This window comes from Oncorhynchus mykiss, chromosome 11, assembly GCF_057628025.1.
Source record: "Oncorhynchus mykiss isolate SJ-2025 chromosome 11, ASM5762802v1, whole genome shotgun sequence".
Lineage (NCBI taxonomy): Eukaryota > Metazoa > Chordata > Actinopteri > Salmoniformes > Salmonidae > Oncorhynchus > Oncorhynchus mykiss.
Window position 1 is genome coordinate 56,025,322 of NC_143032.1, and position 20,780 is coordinate 56,046,101.

Genomic DNA, 20,780 nt, shown 5'->3' on the forward strand with positions numbered 1-20,780 from the left:
TACATTGAAAGACTTGCAAGGGGTACTGGTACGGAAGACCCACCCTCCCAGGTTCCTCTTGTGCCTGTGTGAAAAAGTTTAAAAGAGTTTACATTTATTTGGCTAAGGTGTATGTGAACTTCCGACTTCAACTGTATGTATTCTTGTTAGCTAGCGTGTAAGTTTTGCCTTCATGTCAAATCTTGTTATGTCCAGGTAACACCAATTATGAACTAACTTGAGCAGTGTCTAGCTAACTTGTTCGTAACATTAGTGCTGAATTCAAATGTGATGCTCACAGCTGACTTTGGCTGGCCAAAACGTATTTAGCTGTCATTGTTGGCTAGCTAGTTATAAAGGCTATAGTTAACTAGCTACATACTTACCAAAGATTAGTGGGTATATTAGCTAGCTAACATGTGGCAGTAATTGTTAAGTTTGCACTCACAACTTGCAGAATAAAGCTAACATTAGCTAACTACACATTATTTTGTTTTGGCCGTAAATCTACTGATGGACTCCATTCTGTGTGTTGTTGGGCTGGAGGAAGGGAGAGAAATGAGGCTGCTTTTTTGTGACGCTATGAGTCTGGTTTAGTGTTAAGTGACCTCCCTGCAGTGGTAGAAAAACTACCCAATTGTCAAACTTGAGTAAAAGTAGTAAAGATACCTTGATAGAAAATGACTAAATTAACAGTTAAAGTCACCCAGTGAAATCCTACTTGAGTAAAAGTCTAAAAGTATTTGGTTTTAAATATGCTTAAGTATCAAAAGTAAATGTTGTTGCTAAAATATACCCAAGTATCAAAAGAAAAGTATAAAAAAAATCAAATTCCTTATATTAATCAAACCAGACGGCACCATTTTCTTGTTTTTTATTTATTTATGGAAAGCCAGAGGTACCCTCCCACACTTAGGCATAATTTACAAACAAAGCATATGTTTAGTGAGTGTGCCAGATCAGAGGCAGTAGGCATGATCAGGGATGTTCTCTTGATCAGTGTGAATTAGACCATTTTCCTGTCCTGCTAAGCATTCAAAATGTAACGAGTACTTTTAGTTGTCAGGGAAAATGTATAGAGAAAAAGTACATAATGTATCTCACTAATGAAGAAGCACCACTTCTGGATGAGCATTTTCTTGTTCGCTTATGGCCTTATACAGCTCGTAGAGTGCGATCCTAGTGCCTGCATCGGTTTGTCGTGGTAAATAGACGGCTACGAATAATATAGATGAGAAGCATCTATAGCTTCTCTGTCCTGCCAGCTCTATATTATCTGTGTCGTTGTTCAGCCATGACTCTGTGAAACATGAGATATTACAGTTTTTAATGTCCCGTGGGTAGGATAATCTTGATCATAGATCATCCGTTTTATTTTCCAATGACTGCACGTTGGCCAATAGAATGGATGGAAGTGGGGGTTTACTTACTCCTACAAATTCTCAGTAGGCAGCCCGACCTCTGCCCCGTTTTCTCCATCTTTTCTTCACACAAATGACAGGGATTTGGGCCCGTTCCCAAGAAAGCAGTATATCCTTCACGTCGGACTTGTTAAAGAAAAAATCTTCTTCCAGTTCGAGGTGAGTAATCGCTGTTCTGATGTCCAGAAGTTATTTTCATTCATAAGAGACGGTAGCAGGAACTTTATGTACAAAATAAGTTAAAAAATATATGTTACAAACAACGTGTAAAAACCATCCACTATAATATATAGTAGATATGATATAATATTTTATCAGTGGTGGGAAAAGTACCCAATTGTCATACTTGAGTAAAAGTAAAGAAATACGTTAATAGAAAAGGACTCAAGTAAAAGTGAAAGTCACCCAGTAAAATACTACTTGAGTAAAAGTATTTGGTTATAATGATACTTAAGTATTAAATGTAATTGATCAAATGTACTTAAGTATCAAAAGTAAAAGTATAAATCATTTCAAATTCCTTATATTAAGCAAACCAGACGGCACCATTTCTTTTTTTCTTCTTTGATTTACATTTCTTTAGGAATGTAGTGAAGTAAAAGCAAAAGTTGTCAATTAAAAATAATAAAATAAAGTACAGATACCAAGTACGTTACACCACTGTTTTTTATAGCAATGGCACATATTACATTAAATCGTACAACATTACTGACAATTAACATACAGGTAGATGTACATCAAGGCAGTGTATGGTAACGATGGTAGTCAGGAGGACTTGGTGTTGCTAGAGAGTCAGAAGGCTGAGCTGAACGGCAACTTTATTCTACTGAGAGCTACAGGACAGGTGTGCGTCTGTTTGGCGGAGAGCAAGAAAGAAGAGAGCGAGTATTTAAGAGATTTCCGTGTACTAGTGTGTGTCTGTGTGCTTCAGGTTGCTAAATAGCAGCGCTTGGTGTATCTGCTGTGTTAATTTACCCTAAAGACTATGACTTCCAAAGTACTACTGAACTATTATGTACATGTCAGTACACACACCTACATTTTCTCTAAGCACATGCATTGAAGAGGGATTGCTACTAAGTGTACTGTGACCAAGAAGCCAGATGATGGCAGTGTTACACAATGGGGAGAGAGACAAGTGGTTGATTTGGTTCCAATGACTACAGCTACAAACTCCATGTTATCCACTGCCTTTTTAGAGATGGAATCCTTCACACTCGCTTTCTTTTCAACCGTTTTGCATGTCCCACGTTCTACACACAACACATTTTGTCCATTACAATGCATAGGCTACAGGGATTTCTTTCCAATTCATGCTTTGTTGTAGATTTTTATTGAAATGATTGTGTCAGGTTTGAGAATACAGATGTGCAATATTCAACATGCACATGCATTGCAGTTTTACAAACAGCTGCTGGATGGTAGTGTAAATTTAGAAGTCTTATTTGAGTAGTGGGTTTCCGTGGGATACAATGGAGCTGTGATGACTGCCTGCTGTTGTGGAAAGGTTATACAGAGTTTATGGTGAAGCAAATCTGGCGTGATTCACACACAGACTCAGCCTTTCTCTGTAAGGTTCATGCAACATTCCTAAGCCAAAGCAGTTACACTGCTACCACTGTTGAAGCTGTGCAGAAACCGACCCTACTAAGTCATTTTTGAATGCAGCTTGAGTAGTGTGTATAAATGTGCGTGTGAGAGAGAGAGAGAGAGACTAGCAAACTAAGTAGGAACGGTGTGTTACACAACCAGAGTTTTTTTTTATCAAAAAGGGGCTTTGGTGGTGGGCGTGGTCGCCTCGTCGGCGCGGCTGAATATTAGAGAAATGTTAAATGGCCCCCATCTTGGCGGTGTAGAGTAATTTTAGCAATTTTCCTGCAATTCTACCAATTTCTCCATGGAGCCTAGAGAAATGTTTGTTCTCTCAGCTCCATGCCTGAAGATGTAGATGTGCAGGAAATTATTGTTTAAACTACAAACATTTATCTTAGCTCCATGGAGAAATTTGTAGAATTGCAGGAAATTGGCTTAAAATTGCTAAAATTACTCTACAGCGCCAAGATGGGGGGCCTCTAAACTCAGGCATGGAGCTGAGAGAACTTTTAGCTGTTTTAATGCGAATTTCTTCCAATTCTATGCATTTTGCCATGGCTAATGCTGTGTTCTTTTGCTCAAACATAATAACAAAAATGGGCGTCAATACTGCGAAATTCATTGGTTTTTGAGGAATTTTGAATTCTCCTTGGCTCTGTAGCTTTAATTTAGTGATTGTTAGTTCTCTAAGATTATATTATAAAATAATATGTCCATTATCTTTTCTACATTACCTTATATTTGGTTTTAGTCATTTAAGTTTACTCAAAGTGTTTTTCCATCCCGAAAATACATACAAAATGTAATAAATAAATACAAATATTTTTTACAGTGTATAAGTAAAGGCCACCAGGGAGAGTTGGCAAGGCATACCTTGTGATGAACCCATGCTGCTGGAAAAATGTGATAGAACCAAGAGAGAGGAGCCAAGCATCTGTCTAGCATTTATTGGAAAACAGTGTTGCTGAATCTCGTCACTGAAATTGGTTATTGATCTATTCGCTTCCCCAAGCTCAGGCTCTGTAAAACCCCATCTGCTCATTTTCTCACTCATTCTCCCTTATTCCTTATTTCACTTTACCTTCTTGTTTCTCCCCCTGACAGCGCATCAGCTTTTATTTTATGCCTCTTTTTAAAGTTCCCCACAAATTGTTCATGTGACATCCTTCTCTGTACAATATGTTTCATTATTGTCACTTTTTCAGTTATTTTTCTTTGCTCTCAACCACCCATATGAATGTTACCTGTTTCTCTGCATCTGCTTATTCTCCCATCAATCTTTTCCTCTCATCCTTTGAGCCTCAGCTGCTGTAGCCATGTCCCAGGGAGGTTGTAAAGATGGAGGAGAGGCTTCTGGGTAGGCCTACATACAGCAGTGTTTGTTTGGTGAATCTGAGCCCTAATAGTTATTTTTATGTTCTGAGAGAAAACTGTTTACAAGCCCATTTCCACACATACCTCAAACTGTCAGCTCCATTACCACTGAACACACTGAGAAGATGACAGGGTAAGCCATTGGGGTATTTAAAGCTATAATAATAAGATGGTTTATTCTCAAAGCTGCAATTCCAAAGAGCAAAGTGCTTAGATATTAGTTAGTGTTATGATCTGTGGTAGCCCTACCTATCAATGTAATATAATAGTAAATTACTGCAGGTTACTCGGTGGACAGCGAACCAGACCAGAATACAATCAATTGTCTCAGTCACATCCTGTGCACTTTGGATTGCACACAAATTCTCAAGAAAGAAAGATATTTAGTAGTTGGGATTCTGGTTGAACAATGTAAGAAGGGGAATTAGAAAATGGAAAAACCTGGCCACTAAAATAAACCCTTCTGCTGTGCCTGTTTGAGAATGGAATAGAAACGTTGTGTTAATACACTCAGTACAAAAGACTGTCAAGTTGTGCTCTAACATGACAATGTTCTCCCTCCTCTCTTTTTCCTCCTCAATGCCTCTACCATGGTCTTTCTTCAGCTGTGAAATCAAGACTCCTGACATCAGAAATTGAAACTGGAGCTTGTTGAGAATTGTGGGACACGCATACTCCGTGAACCCGTTTTGCGATCAGCTTTGCATAGGGCCCATTCTATTATAATAGTAAAGTTTACATTGTTTTGCTGTATACAATATTTGAGGGTCCATGTTTCTGCAGTTGCCTTTCAGATGTTCAAGCATACAATATGCAGACAGAAAGAAAAACAACAATATTAAAAGAAAGATGAAACAATGTAGGGTAAATAGGACAGAAAGTAAGTGATTATAATAATATACTCAATACTATAGAGCATATCCATGATGATGTCATTTGAATTGATGGATACATTAGTTCTAGATGTGCCTCGTGTCTCTGTTGTCTGTGTGACGTGGACAACATAACATTGTCACCACAAACACACAGACAAGCTGTTGTTGAGTGTCAAGGGCAGTTGATGACACCATCATACAGATACAGACTTGTCATGTGTCATGGTTGACATTGACACAATTGTAAGACTAAGATTTAGTACAGTCCCTTGCACAAACACTGCCTCTATGTGTGTGTATGTCTTCAACCCAGCAATGTCTAGACGCAAGGTAATTACAGACACCACTGAACACTCAGCTTCTCCCACAGCCATGAAAGAGTCAGGACTCAGAGAGAGAGAGATGATTAGGAAGAGAGATGTGGAGAAACCGAGAACGTTGAATAGCGGTTAAGAGCGAATAATAATACAAAAACACACTAGTGTTAAGCATTTGGTGGACCAATTACTTATGGTCGTCTGTGTGGTGCAGCAGGTTTTGTGCAGACAGTACTGAGCTCCTGTTACCACAGATTTGGTGATCTCATCTGAGAAGAATGTAGACCTACTCCTTCCTATTACTACAGTGGAGTTGATAGAATACTTCCAAATGATTAATAGATGCAGGTCATAGCTATAGAATGATAGGAATGAATGTGCACTTTTTCACCCCATATATTATCAGGTTGCAAGGCACCTCCCTGATTCAGAAGGGTTGGGTTAAATGGGGAAGACCAGGTATCCCCCTTTCCTTTCCCATGGTGAAGCGGCAGCACTGCTGACTTACAGATATGCATACATGATTTTTACGGAATATTGTGGCTTTAGACAGAGACCCATGTAAAGCTTTGACTGGGGGATGGCTGGTCTGTGTGTACTTCAAACCTGGACAGTGGAAGATAGTAGGTCAGTGAGTTCACCCTCCCATGCCATGTGACTAAGCTCAGTGGGGGGGCAGGCTGAGCTCTGTCTACCCAGGTCTCTGTCTCACAGTGTACTGGGAGGGGGCTTGTGCTAAAAGCATGGTCAACCATAGCACTGTTTTATATGGTTCATTAGCTGGCCATTCAAATACTGGAGAGCGGGTTTGCTTTAGCCTGCAAGATCTGAATTGAACATGTGCTGTCCTGCACATTTTTGCATGTACTGTAGACTACATTGCATTTAGTTGCATTGCATTGTGCCGCATATAATTTAGGGTGACTTTTGCAACTCAATGACACCTTCCATGAGGGTGTATATGAGTATGTCCTTATGCTGTGGATGACTTGGTTTATAATAAAATCATGTCCGGCAAGTTCCAGACAATCGCCACCTGTCTTTATCTTCAAGAAAAATTGAAGAATTTAAAAGAAAAAGTGAAATGAAAAATTAAGTTTGCCAATTTGTTGACCCTTGACATGATTGTAGGCCCAATGTTAGTAATAGCTGTGGGCCGTATGTTGCCCACCCATGGAATACAGGCCAGCCTAACATATTCACAACCAGAAAACAGAGTTGAATTTCCGTTCTACTTTTGCATATTTATTTTCCTTTACCTCCCTGTCTGCCCTTCCATACTTAGGGTGACAGGTAGCCTAGCGGTTAGAGCATTGGGCCAATATCCGAAAGGTTGCTTGTTTGAATATCTGAGCCAGCAAGGTGAAAAATCTGTTGCTGTGCCCTTGAGCAAGGCACTTAACCCTAATTGCTCCAGTGTCGCTGTTGATAATGGTTGATCCTGGCCGTGACTCCACTCTCCGAATGTGTCTCAAGGGGGATATGCAAAAAAATACATTTACAATTCACACTTATACATGTGTGAAATATGACATATATTATTATACTTAACCACAGAAAATGTTGAATATACTGAAAACGGAGCTACTTTTCCAGTGCTGGGTTCGTAATCAACCTCTTTGTTGTGGTCTATGCATGCATGTTCTTGTCACATGACTGTGTTTCTATGGCAACTAGGGTTTGAGTAATCATTTGCTTTATGACCTCTATTCCCTTGAGGAAAGGGAAGGGGGAGGTTTGGATGAGAACAGAGCCTAGAGAAGGAGGAGGACAAATAGCAAGAGAAATCTAGAGAGAGGAGGAGATGGAAGAAGCTGTATGTGTATCTTCCTCTGCACACTGTCCTACACTTTAATTATCACATTCTTAAATAGCATCTGATTAGGATTAAAAAAGTGTATCCAAGCTAGAGCAAGTCAACCGCTGAATGGCGTGCAACATTGATTAGAACTAATGCATGCCACCATGCCACTACCTTTGGTGTTCCGCCTCGCTGGCTCCAGCACCTCTAGTGTAATTGACCATAATTGGGAAGAGCGGAGGGAGACAGTTGGCATGTATGTTTAATAAGGTTCTGTCTACACCTCTCCCTCACTCACTCTTCTCTTGGCTCTTTGAGGGAATGCTGTGGTGCGGTGCCACAACTGCAGGTCTCAACAGAAACCAGTTCTATTTTATTCTGTTTCTTTCTCGCTTTGCCACGTTGTCATGGTTACTGTCTGTGCTACAGTCCACCAAGGTATGCATCTCTTCTGTCACCAGCAATAGTTGGACATTAGTTGGTCCTTTTTACCTCAGCCATTTGTACATATCCATAGTCTAGATAGGAATGGCTTTAGTGAAATAACATACCAGAGTTGGACATAACAACCTCTGTGACCATATTTTACTGTGGGGAGCGTGGCTTTAGTCTACAGGGATCTGGGATGCCATGACAGAGCACTATAGCCACTTTAAATCAGAACAATTCTGCTCTGCTTTCACCCCAGGGTAGAGGCTGCACTAAACAACCTCCATCCAAACCCCAGCAAGCACCTCCCCATCAACCAAACATTACGGGCCAAGAGGATAAATGGTCTCTGACTGTACACTCCCCTCCATATGTATTTGGTTAGTGAAACTAAACTTTCCAATTGGCTCTGTACTCCAGCATTTTAGATTTGAGATAAAATGTTTCATGTGAGGCGACAGTACATCATTTCACCTTTAATTTGAGGGTATTTTTAATGCATATCTGTTTAACCGTTTAGAAATGAAAGCACTTGATGTATGTAGGTTGATGTACTATAGTCATTGAGTGCAAGGAATATGCACAAATAGTAAACTTTTGACTACTTTAATACACTATAAGTGAATTTCAAAACGAGGGTTTCAAAAAGACTTCAAAAAGAGGGATTAGATGCATATAGTGCTTTCATTTCTAAAAGGTAAAACAGATATGTATGAAAATACACTCAAAAGGTGAAATTATAAACTGTCACATCATGTGAAACATTTAAATCTCAAATTCCAAATGCTGGAGTACATTTTAGCTTCACTGTCCAAATACTTGCGGAAGAGAGTGTATGTGTAGCAACAGTCATCAAAACTGTTACAAAGTTTTGAAAACAATTTGAATAAATGCAGTTGAACAATGGATGAAGATGCACCAGACGTTTAGAAATGTTTTAATCCATCAGGTATTGAATGCAGTTTTTACTGGCACGTACAACTAATGAATTGGGTTCAGGGATGACATTTATTGTCAAATTCCCCTGTTTTCTTTCTTAGAATGCACTCCATATATACTGCACATGTTCTATATTTCTTTAATATACAGATTATAGCCCTATTTGGTAAAAGACCAAGTCCATATTATGCCAAGAACAGCTCAAATAAGCAAAGAGAAACAACAGCCCATCATTACTTTAAGACATGAAGGTCAGTCAAAACAGAACATTTCAAGAACTTTGAAAGTTTCTTCAAGTGCAGTCGCAAAAAGCATCAAGCTCTATGAGGAAACTGGCTCTCGTGAGGACCAACACAGGAAATTAAGACCCAGAGTTACCTCTGCTGCAGAGGATAAGGTCATTAGTTACCAGCTTCATAAATTACAGGCCAAATAAATGCTACAGAATTCAAGTAACAGACACATCTCAAAATGAACTGTTCAGAGGAGACTGTTTGAATCAGGCCTTCATGGTCGAATTGCTGCAAAGAAACCACTATTTAAGGACACCAATAAAAAGAAGAGACTTGCTTGGGCCTAGAAACAAGAGCAATTGACATTAGACCGGTGGAAATTTGTCCTTTGGTCTGGAGTCCAAATTTGATATTTTTGGTTCCAAACGCCGTGTCTTTGTGAGACGGGTTTCGGGGCAACAGATTATCTCTGCATGTGTATTTCCCACCGTAAAGCATGGAGGAGCAGGTGTTATGGTGTGAGGGTGCTTTGCTGGTGACACAATTCAAGGCACACTTAACCAGCATGGCTACCACCGCATTCTGCAGGGATACAGTTGAAGTCAGAAGTTTACATACACCTTAGTCAAATACATTTAAACTCAGTTTTTCACAATTCCTGACCTTTATTATGAGTAAAAATTCCCTATCTTAGGTCAGTTAGGATCACCGCTTTATTTTAAGAATGTGAAATGTCAGAATAATAGTAGAGAGATGATGATGTTTTTGGATGATGAGATAATGATTTATTTCAGCTTTTGTTTCTTTCATCACAATCCCAGTGGGTCAGAAGTTTATATACACTCAATTAGTATTTGGCAGCATTGCCTTTAAATTGTTTAACTTGGGTCAAACTTTCTGGGTACCCATCCACAAGCTTCCCAAAATTAGTTGGGTGAATTTTGGCCCATTCCTCCTGACAGAGCTGGTGTAACTGAGTCAGGTTTTATAGGCCTCCTTGCTCGCAGACACTTTTTTAGTTCTGCCCACACATTTTCTATGGGGTTGAGGTCAGGACTTTGTGATGGCCACTCCAATACCTTGACTTTGTTGTCCTTAAGCCATTTTGCCACAACTTTGGAAGTATGCTTGGGGTCATTGTCCATTTGGAAGACCAATTTGCGACCAAGCTTCCTGACAGATGTTTTGAGATGTTGCTTCAATATATCCACATAATTTTCCTCCCTCATGATGCCATCTATTTTGTGATGTGCACCAGTCCCTCCTGCAGCAAAGCACCCACACAACATGATGCTGCCACCCCCGTGCCTCACGGTTGGGATGGTGTTCTTCGGCTTGCAAGCATCCCCTTTTTCCTCCAAACATAATGATGGTCATTATGGCCAAACAGTTCTATTTTATTTTAATCAGACCAAAGGGCATTTCTCCAAAAAGTAGGAACATTGTCCACATGTTCAGTTGCAAACCGTAATCTGTTTTTTTTTATGGCGGTTTTGGAGCAGTGGCTTCTTCCTTGCTGAGCGGCCTTTCAGGTTATGTAGATATAGGGCTAGTTTTACTGTGGATATAGATACTTTGTACCTGTTTCCTCCAGCATCTTCACAAGGTCATTTGCTGTTGTTCTGGGATTGATTTGAACTTTTCGCACCAAAGGACTTTCATCTCTAGGAGACAGAATGCGTCTCCTTCGTGAGCGGTATGACGGCTGCGTGGTCCCATGGTGTTTATACTCGCGTATTATTATTTGTACAGATGAACGTGGTACCTTCAGGCGTTTGGAAATTACTTCCAAGAATGAACCAGATTTGTGGAGGTCTACAATTTATTTTCTGAGGTTTTGGCTGATTTCTTTTGATGTTTCCATGATGTCAAGCAAAGAGGCACTGAGTCTGAAGGTAGGCCTTGAAATACATCCACAGGTACACCTCCAATTGACTCAAATTATGTCAGTTAGCCTATCAGAAGCTTCTAAAGCCATGACATCATTTTATGGAATTTACCAAGCTGTTTAAAGGCACAGTCAACTTAGTGTATGTGAACTTCTGACCCACTGGAATTGTCATAAAGTGAAATATATAAGTGAAATAATCTGCCTGTAAACAATTGTTGGAAAAATTACTTGTGTCATGCACAAAGTACATGTCCTAACCAACTTGCCAAAACTATAGTTTGTTAACAATACATTTGTGGAGTGGTTGAAAATATGGTTTTAATGACTCCAATGTAAGTGTATGTAAACATCCGACTTCAACTGTACGAAATCCCATCTGGTTTGCGCTTAGTATCATTTGTTTTCAACAGGACAATGACCCAACACACTTCCAGGCTGTGTAAGGGCTATTTTACCAAGAAGCAGAGTGATGGAGTGCTGCTTCAGATTACCTGGCCTCCACAATCACCCGACCTCAACCCAACTGAAATGGTTTGGGATGAGTTGGACCGCAGAGTGAAGGAAAAGCAGCCAACAAGTGCTCAGCATCTGTGGGAACTCCTTCGAGACTGTTGTAAAAGTATTCCAGGTGAAGCTGGTTGAGAGTGCTTCCAATAGTGCCATAGCTGTCATCAAGGCAAAGGGTGGCTACTTTGAAGAATCTCAAATATAAAGTATATTTTGATTTGTTTAGCACTTTTTTGGTTACTACAGGATTCCACATGTGTTTTCATAGTTTTGAGGTCTTTACTATTATTCTACAATGTAGAAAATAGTAAAAATAAACAAAAACCCTTGAATGAGTAGGTGTTTGAAAACTTTCGACCGGTAGTGTACAGGCACAAGCAAGAGTATGAAAGAGTTACAGAGTAAAATGAAAGCAATTAATCCAGCGAGATTTAAGTGACAAGTGGATTTCGCACCCCTCAAACACAGGAAATACTGTTAATTCGGAAAGTATTCAGACCCCTTGACTTTTTCCACATTTTGTTACGTTACAGCCTTATTTGAAAATTATGAGGAAAAACAAATTTAATCCAATATACACACAATAACCCATGACAAAGATAAAAATTATAAAAATTTAAATATAACATTTACATACGTATTCAGACCCTTTTCTCAGTACTTTGTTGAAGCACCTTTGGCAGCGATTACAGCCTTGAGTCTTCTTGGGTATGACGCTACAAGCTTGGCACACCTGTATGTGGAGAGTTTCTCTCATTCTTCTCTGCAGATCCTCTCAAGCTCTGTCAGGTTGGATGTGGAGCGTCGCTGCACACTTATTTTCAGGTCTCTCCAGACATGTTCAATCCAGGCTCTGGCTAGACCACACAAGGACATTCAGAGACTTGTCCCGAAACCACTCCTGTGTGGTATGGGGGTCTTTAGGTGCCTTTTGGCGAACTCCAAGCGGGCTGTCGTGCCTTTTACTGAGGATTGGCTTCCGTCTGGCCACTCAACCATAAAGGCCTGATTGATGGAGTGCTGCAGAGATGGTTGTCCTTCTGGAAGGTTCTCCCATCTTCACAGAGGAACTCTGGAGCTCTGTCAGAGTGACCATCAGATTATTGGTCACATCCCTGACCAAGGCCCTTCTCTCCTGATTGCCCAATTTGGCCAGGCAGCCAGCTCTTGGAAGAGTCTTGGTAATTACACAATTCTTCCATTTAATGATGATGAAGGCCACTATGTTCTTGGGGACCTTCAACGCTGCAGAAATGTTTTGGTACCCTTCTCCAGATCTGTGCCTTGACACAATCCTGTCTCGGAGCTCTGAGGACATCTCCTTCAATCTCAGGGCTTGGTTTTTGCTTTTACATGTGCTGTCACATGTACATGTGCTGTCACATTCCAAATCATGTCCAATTAATTAATTAAATTTACTACAGGTGGACTCCAATAAAGTGGTAGAAACATCTCAAGGATGATCAGTGGAAACAGGATACACCTGAGCTCAATTTCGAGTCTCATAGCAAAGGGTCTGAAAACCTGTTTTCGCTTTGTCATTGTGGGGTATTGTGTGAAGATTGATGAGGAAATGTTTTTATTTAATACTTTTTAGAATAAGACTAACATAACAAAATGTGGAAAAAGTCAAGGGGTCTGAATACTTTCTGAATGCACTGCAGATGGCTGAAAAAGACATGCACATTGCAAATGTGTGTATTGTGGAAAAGTAGATTTAAAATTCAACATTTACCTTTTTAATTAGACACAGGAGACCATGATTACATCCTTACTGGAACCCAGTGTTAGTGTGTAAATGTGTGTGTGTCTTAGAGGTGTCTGACTGTATCTAGATCATAGTCCTTCATTTGGATCTATACTCCTGCTTGACAGCTTGTTGGATAAGGAACACAAAAGGCTCATCAAGTTGCTAGGGTGGTGAGCTGTCTTCTAAGCAGGAGAGGGGGTGTCCAGGCTGCAATGACAGAAGGAGGATCTGGTGATGGATACAATGGGGGTGCTGAGGATGAAGGTGGTGGCTGGTGAGAGGTGCCTGTGATGGGATGAATATGGATGAGAGGCCTACATTCTCCCTAGATGGTGAGATCTTGCCTGATTGCTCTGAAGGCAGGTGGAAGGAAGCACAAAGAACCCCACAAGCTCTGCTGACAGGTGCTGACCATCACTCTTATTAACACTTTCACTCATGCAATGCTAAACAGAGGAGTGCAGGTGAGAGAGATGTGAAGGTGGTGTCTGACTCATAAAAAGGCCTTAACGAGACACATTATGCTTTATTTATGAGGTGTGTGTGTGTGTGTGCATGAACACGTATGTGTGTACTTTGGTTTTAATGATCTTTGGATCATTGTGATTTTTCTGCTTACCCATTGCTTCTCAACTCTACACATCACTATTTTCTCCATTCCCTTGTGCTGTCAGTGAAAGATGGAAGCTGTGAAATCCATGGAAATGTTGCCGGGGCAATGCCTGCCACTCAGATATGATACAACAACTATTACGATGAAGATCCATAAAGGCTCCTTCCATCATTATCTGTCTCACCTCTTACCCAATTCAAGATATTCAAATACTATGAATGCAGTAAGGAAGCATACACAGTACTTTTACATTTGTTTTTCTCTACCTTTACATATGTTTTTATACTGAATGTTATCAGATCTTCAACCAAAATCTTAGATAAAGGGAACCTGAGTAAACAAATAACACAACAATGACATACTTTAAAAAAAATAACTTTTAAACAAAGTTATGCAACACCCAATGCCCCTGTCGTGTCTTTGGCATCATTAAACTGTGTGATAAGGTGCGTCTAGGTGGTAGGTGTAGGAGTCAGGCGCAGGAGAGCAGGGATGTCTGAGAAGAGTGTTTTAATAAGACCGTCCAACAACACAGGAATAGCACAATCAAAAAGGACAACGCCCTCGTTAACAGAGAACCCGTGTAAAACGCACGGAGGAACAAACAAAGTTCTGACACTCATACACTTTACGTAACCGTGAAAACAAATAACAGTAAATCCAACCGAGCACATCACAATAAAAGACTAATCCTGCACAAATTTAGGCAGGCAACAGGTTACAATTATACACACAGAAATTAACGCAAATGAAACCAGGTGTGAAAAAGAACCAAAGACAAAACAAACAGAAAAGGAAAAAGGGATCGGTGATGGCTAGTAGACCGCCGCCCGAACAGGGGGAGGAGCCACCTTCAGTAGAAGTCGTGACAGTATTCCCCCCCCCCCCCCCCCCCCCCCCCCCCCCCCCCGCTCCTCCATATCATATAGTCGGGACAGTGTGTCTGCCTTAGTGTTCTGGGAGCCTGGTCTATAGGAGATGATGAACCTAAAACGGGTGAAAAACATGGCCCACCTTGCCTGACGAGGGTTCAGTCTCCTCGCTGCCCGAATGTACTCTAGATTATGGTGGTCAGTCCAGATGAGAAAAGGGTGTTGCCAATGTCTCCACACCTTCAGGGCCCTGACAACAGCCAGCATCTCCCGATCCCCCACGTCATAATTTCGCTCCGCCGGGCTGAGCTTCTGCGAAAAGAAAGCACAGGGGCGGAGCTTCGGTGGCACACTTGAGCGCTGTGAGAGCACGGCTCCAATCCCAGCCTCGGACGTGTCCACCTCCACTAAGAATGCCAAAGAGGGATTCAGATGCGCTAGCATGGGAGCCGAGGTGAAAAGAGCCTTCAGGCGACCAAAAGCCCTGTCCGCCTCAGCCGACCACCCCAGACGCACCACCTCCCTTCAGCAGTGACGTAATGGGAGCAGCTACCTGTCCAAAACCCCGGATAAACCTCCGGTAGTAATTGGCAAACCCTAAGAACCGCTGCACCTCCTTTACCGTGGTTGGAGTCGGCCAATTACGCACGGCTGTAATGCGGTCACACTCCATCACCAACCGTGATGTGGAAATGAGATACCCAAGGAAGGAGACGGCCTGTTTGAAGAACAAGCATTTCTCAGCCTTGACATACAGGTCATGCTCCAACAGTCGCCCAAGTACCTTGCGCACCAGAGACACATGCGCGGGTAGCGGAACAGACCAGAATATCATCGATGTAAACCACCACACCCTGCCCGTGCAGGTCCCTGAGAATCTCGTCTACAAAAGATTGGAAGACTGCTGGAGCATTCTTCAACCCATACGGCATGACGAGGTACTCATAATGGCCGGATGTGTTACTAAACTCCGTCTTCCACTCATCTCCCTCCCGGATACGCAAGTTATATGCGCTTCTGAGATGCAGTTTTGTGAAAAAGCATGCTCCGTGAAATGACTCAATCGCCATGGCAATGAGAGGTAACTGTACCCCACCATGATGGAATTTAGACCTCTATAATAAGGACCCAGCCCTCCCTCCTTCTTTTTCACAAAAATGAAACTCGAGGAGGCAGGTGATATGAAGGGCCGAATGTACCCCTGCCCCAGAGATTCAGATCTGTATGTCTCCATAGCTACCGTCTCCTCCTGTGACAGGGGATACATGTGACTCCTGGGAAGTGCAGTGCCTACCAGGAGATTTATCGCACAATCCCCTCGTCAATGAGGTGGTAATTGGGTTGCCCTCTTTTTACAGAAGGCGATGTGAATGTGAATGCACACGTTGGAGACTTGGTCTGGACTCTCAACCTTCATAGCACCGATGGAAACTCCTACACACCTGCCTGAGCACTCCTCTGACCACCCCTTTAGAGCCCTCTGTTGCCACGAAATCCTGGGGTTGTGACGGGCTAACCAGGGGATCCCCAGCACCACCGGAAATGCAGGAGAATCAATGAGGAAGAGACTAATTATCTCCTCATGACCGTCCTGCGTATCCATGCCCAGTGGAGCCGTGGCCTCCCTGACTAGCCTTGACCCTAATGGTCGGCTATCTAAGGCGTGCACTGGGAAGGGTTTGTCAAGCTGAACAAGGGGGATCCCTAACCCATGCGCTAAACCGCGGTCAAGCTGAACATTAATCTTTATCAAATGACTCTCTGTAATTAGTATTACACGATTAAACTGATTAATCATGTAACTGTAATTAACTAGGAAGTCGGGCACCAAGGAAATATTCAGATTACAAAGTTATAATTTTCCTAATATTTTCCTAACTTTTCAGATATTTTCCTATCTGATCAATAGTCTTCTGATTAATGAATTCTTCTTTACCTCACGTTAGTCTCATTCCAAACGTCGTAAATTGTTGGTTATCTGCACAAACCCAGTCTTCACTGAGTCATTCATACATCAATTGTCTTAAATCATTTATTTACTAACTAAGTAATTCACAGAAATGCATAAACAAACAGTAGAAATGATAAGGGAGTTTCCCTAGTGGGATAAACCGGTATCGCGGCTTGGTGTACAAAAGGGAAGTGGGGGTCAAATGAGATAAGACAACACACAGTTGATAATTATAACAATTGAAATGCTAATCCTTTGCACATGAACGCTCACTCATTCGGGAACAATTGCAAGCAATATATATATTTACGCTCAGTGTGTCGTCGGGGTCTCTGTTGAAAAGTTTGTTTCTGTTGGAGAGTTTGTCCACCCTCTCTGTCGTGGTTAGAATGGATAGTTCAGAGTGACATTCATTCATGTAGTTATGGATAGATGTTTCGGCGGTTGTCGGTCTTCGCGTTCAATGATACCGAATTCCTAGCTGCAGACTAGTAATTAATATCAAAGCCTTGTTCTTATTCTGTCAGTATCGATAGTCTAAGAGTTTAACCATGTGGAATGGTCAAAAGATTCAGCCATCTACTCAAACCTTGGCCCTCTCGTTATTGAGGTAAGCTGGTCTGCAACCTTTGTCCTCTCGTAAATGAGAGCAACATGGTCTGTTGAGAAATTCTCAAAGTGGGCTTTTTATTCTGGAGAGCAGAAAAAGGCTGTCTCATGATGCCAGGTCCGAACTGGGCCCATGGGTGGTCCTCTGATTTAGTTAAACTCAAAAGGGAATTGGAGTTTCCTTCATTAAACAGTCCAAAATCACATTAAACAATTTTACAAACAGTATCATCTTCACTCATTCATCTTATACAACAATTAGATGTAAACCTCATATCTGAGGCTATTATATAAACAGCGTTATGGTAATGTGGCCGTATTGTCTCCCATGAGTTTCACAAAATTGTACCAAACGGACCAGTTCGTAGCTGGATTCTTCACCGATCTTTTATACCTTCTCCAGAACATAAATGTTGTTAGGTTCTCCAGTTCTGTGAAGTGGAAGAAATTCCATTGTTCTCTATGAAAATTCACTCTGTCTCTATACTGTGGCCATAAGGAGATAATCTCTTCTAGGAATTTACGACCACAGCAGCCTGGGTGTAGGAGACAGGGAGAGGGGGATGGGGCTTGCTGTACCCAAAGAGGGCAACGTCATGACACCCCTGTGTGAAAAAGTAATTTCCCCCTTACCCTCAATAACTTGTTGTGCCACCTTTAGCTGCAATGACACCAACCAAATGCTTCCTGTAGTTGTTGATCAGTCTCTCACATCGCTGTGGAGGATTTTTTGCCCACTCTTCCATGCAGAACTCCTTTAACTCAGCAACATTTGGGGGTTTTCAAGCATGAACTGCTCGTTTCAATTCCTGCCCCAACATCTCAATTGGGATTAGGTCTGGATTTTGACTAGGCCATTCCAAAACTTCACATTTGTTGCTTTTAAGCCATTTTCATGTAGACTTGATTGTGTGTTTTGGATCATTGTCTTGCTGCATTACCCAGTTGATCTGCAGCTTCAGCTCAGACGGAGGGACTGACATTATCCTGTAGATATCTCTGATACAGAGCAAGTTGTCTTCAGGTCCCGAAGCAGCAAAGCATCCCCAAACCATCACACTACCACCAACACTTTTTGGACAACAAAAACCAAACACTGCATTCCACAGTAAAAACCTCATACCAATGGTCAAGCATGGTTGTAGTAGTGTGATGGTTTGGGGATGCTTTACTGCCTCAGGACCTGGACCACTTGGCTTAATAGAGGCATACACAGTTGACGGTGCATGTCATGGCAAAAACCAAGCCACAAGGTCAAATAAATTGTCTGCAGAGCTCCGAGACAGGATTGTGCCGAGGCACAGATCTGGGGAAGAGTACCAAAACATTTCTGCAGCATTGAAGGTCCCCAAGAACACAGTGGCCTCCATCATTCTTAAATGGAAGAAGTTTGGAACCACCAAGACTTCCTAGAGCTGGCCACCCAGCCAAACTGAGCAATCGGGGGAGAAGCGTCTTGGTGTGGGAGGTAACCCAAAGGACTCTCAGACCATGAGAAACAAGATTCTCAGGTCTGATGAAACCAAGATTGAACTCTTTGGCCTGAATTCCAAGTGTCACGTCTGGATGAAACCTGGCACTATCCCCACGGTGAAGCATGGTGGTGGCAGCATCATGCTGTGGGAATCAAGTGCAGAGAAATCCTTGATAAAAACCTGCTCCAGAGTGCTTAGGACCTCAGACCGGGACAATGACCCTAAGCACACAGCCAAGACAATGCAGGAGTGGCTTCGGGACAAGTCTCTGAATGTCCTTGAGTAGCCCAGCCAGAGTCCGGACTTGAACCCGATCGAACATCTCTGGAGAGACCTGAAAATAGCTTTGCAGCAACACTCCCAATCCAACCTGACAGAGCTTGAGAGGATCTGCAGAGAAGAATGGGAGAAACTCCCCAAATAGAGGTGTGACAGGCTATATTCGCTTCCAAAGGTGCTTCAGCAAAGTACTGAATAAATGGTGTGAATACTTTGTTTGAAATTCTTTATACATTTGCAAAAACAAAAAAAAAAACTGTTTTTGCTTTCTAATTATGGGGTATTGTGTGTAGATTGATGGGGGAGAATTTTTTTTTAATCCATTTTAGAATAAGGCTGTAACATTTCAAAATGTGGATAAAGTCAAGGGGGCTGAATACTTTCCAAATACACTGTGCATGTATTAGATTTTCAATGCTATTTTTATTGTAATATCAGTGTATGATTATTACTTTGCTTTCTAACATTAGTTTGATCTAACAAATACAAAGATACAGAAAACATTCATTCCTGATTCAAATGGCTTGCTGAGTAAGCACATGAATCTTTGGGAAATGATCTGGGTTGAACACGTTCATCCAGTGCTAACAGGACATGATTGATTCTTGCCTTCTGGTGAAGTGGGCGTCTGATGAGATGGGTTAGGGTACATCTTTGACAGATGACCTGACCTTGTCTCGTCAAGTCCACCTCTCGCAGAGTGATCTTCATCCCCTGGGGTCCCAGGCAGCAGTCCAATAATATGTGCTTTAAATCCACACCAATCACTGAAGGACCACATTCTTGCCGAAATATGAGGTTAGGGTAACAGGAACAGTGACATGGCGGATCAGCACAATTTCCCTCCTTGGTTTATTTAATCCATCTATGTGTTTTCTGGGATTTTTGTTCTCAACGAACTATGCTAAAATATCACAATCGAGTATCCATTCTTTAAGGTCTGTCAAGGAACCTGTTTATTGGGTTCCATATGCCATGCACACAGGATCTTATCTGGCTGTCTTAGATTTAGACAGCTTGTAATAAGTAAGCAACAGAGGACTGATATATCATAGGACTATTTTTATGGTTGTATGAGAGCATTATGTTTTGACACACTTGACATCTGAGAGGAAATATGTCAAGTGATGAATGTGTTCATTTCTGTATGTTTCTGACATGAAGGGAGTTGATAAACCACATCACTGTCAATGACAGAGGTCTTAAATCTAAAACATGAAGGGAAATACAGGAGAATAGCCCACTGACTGACGGACACATCTGGGCCCAGTTTAGACAAAGTGTTTGAAGCAGTCAAACATCTTCCTGATGTGTCTCCTGATCTGTTCAATTGAGTTCTACCCTACTGAGCACACCACCTCATTTTAACATGGGGAATATTTGGTTGAGATGTTGATCAATGATATTTCAACCTTTATTCACAGTCAAAAAGACAGCCAGCAGTTTGTTAAATTACAATGTGTTATCACTATGCTTTCAACCATCTACAATAAAAGCACAACCAAATTCCAATGGAAAAACAATGTCAGATTTTTGGTTTAGTTGTCACCCAAATGTCTATTACTATCAGGTATGAAGGTAAGGTAAGAAGCAGACCACGTCGAATAAGCAATAGGTTAATATTCCAACAGGGGCAGGCAATAGACAGGTCAAGGCAGGGCTGGGATCAGTAAACCAGAAGTGGGGCAACGGTACCGGGTGCCAGGCAGGGTCAGGTTAAGGCAGAGGTCTGTAATCCAGAGGGGGTCAAAGGTACAGGTCGGCAGGCAGGCTCAGGCAGAGTGGTCAGGCAGGCGGGCTCGGAGTCAGGACAGGCAAGGGTCAAAACCAGGAGGGCAAGAAAAGAGAGACTGGAAAAAGCAGGCGCTGAGA

At 41.7% G+C, this 20,780-nt stretch overlaps 1 long non-coding RNA gene across 2 annotated transcripts in view; it reads right to left on the reverse strand.

Annotated features, from left to right (window-relative positions):
- Positions 1 to 9,187: 9,187 nt before the first annotated feature.
- Positions 9,188 to 20,780, reverse strand: part of LOC149979634 (uncharacterized) — a 237,291-nt gene continuing 225,698 nt past the window's right edge. The window contains exon 3 of one of the 2 annotated variants that reach the window (XR_016484569.1): positions 9,188 to 9,249. This is a non-coding gene — a long non-coding RNA (uncharacterized LOC149979634). Of the gene's footprint in view, positions 9,250 to 17,209; positions 17,336 to 20,780 lie in introns of those variants that run through there. The other variant, XR_016484570.1, reaches the window with a different exon arrangement.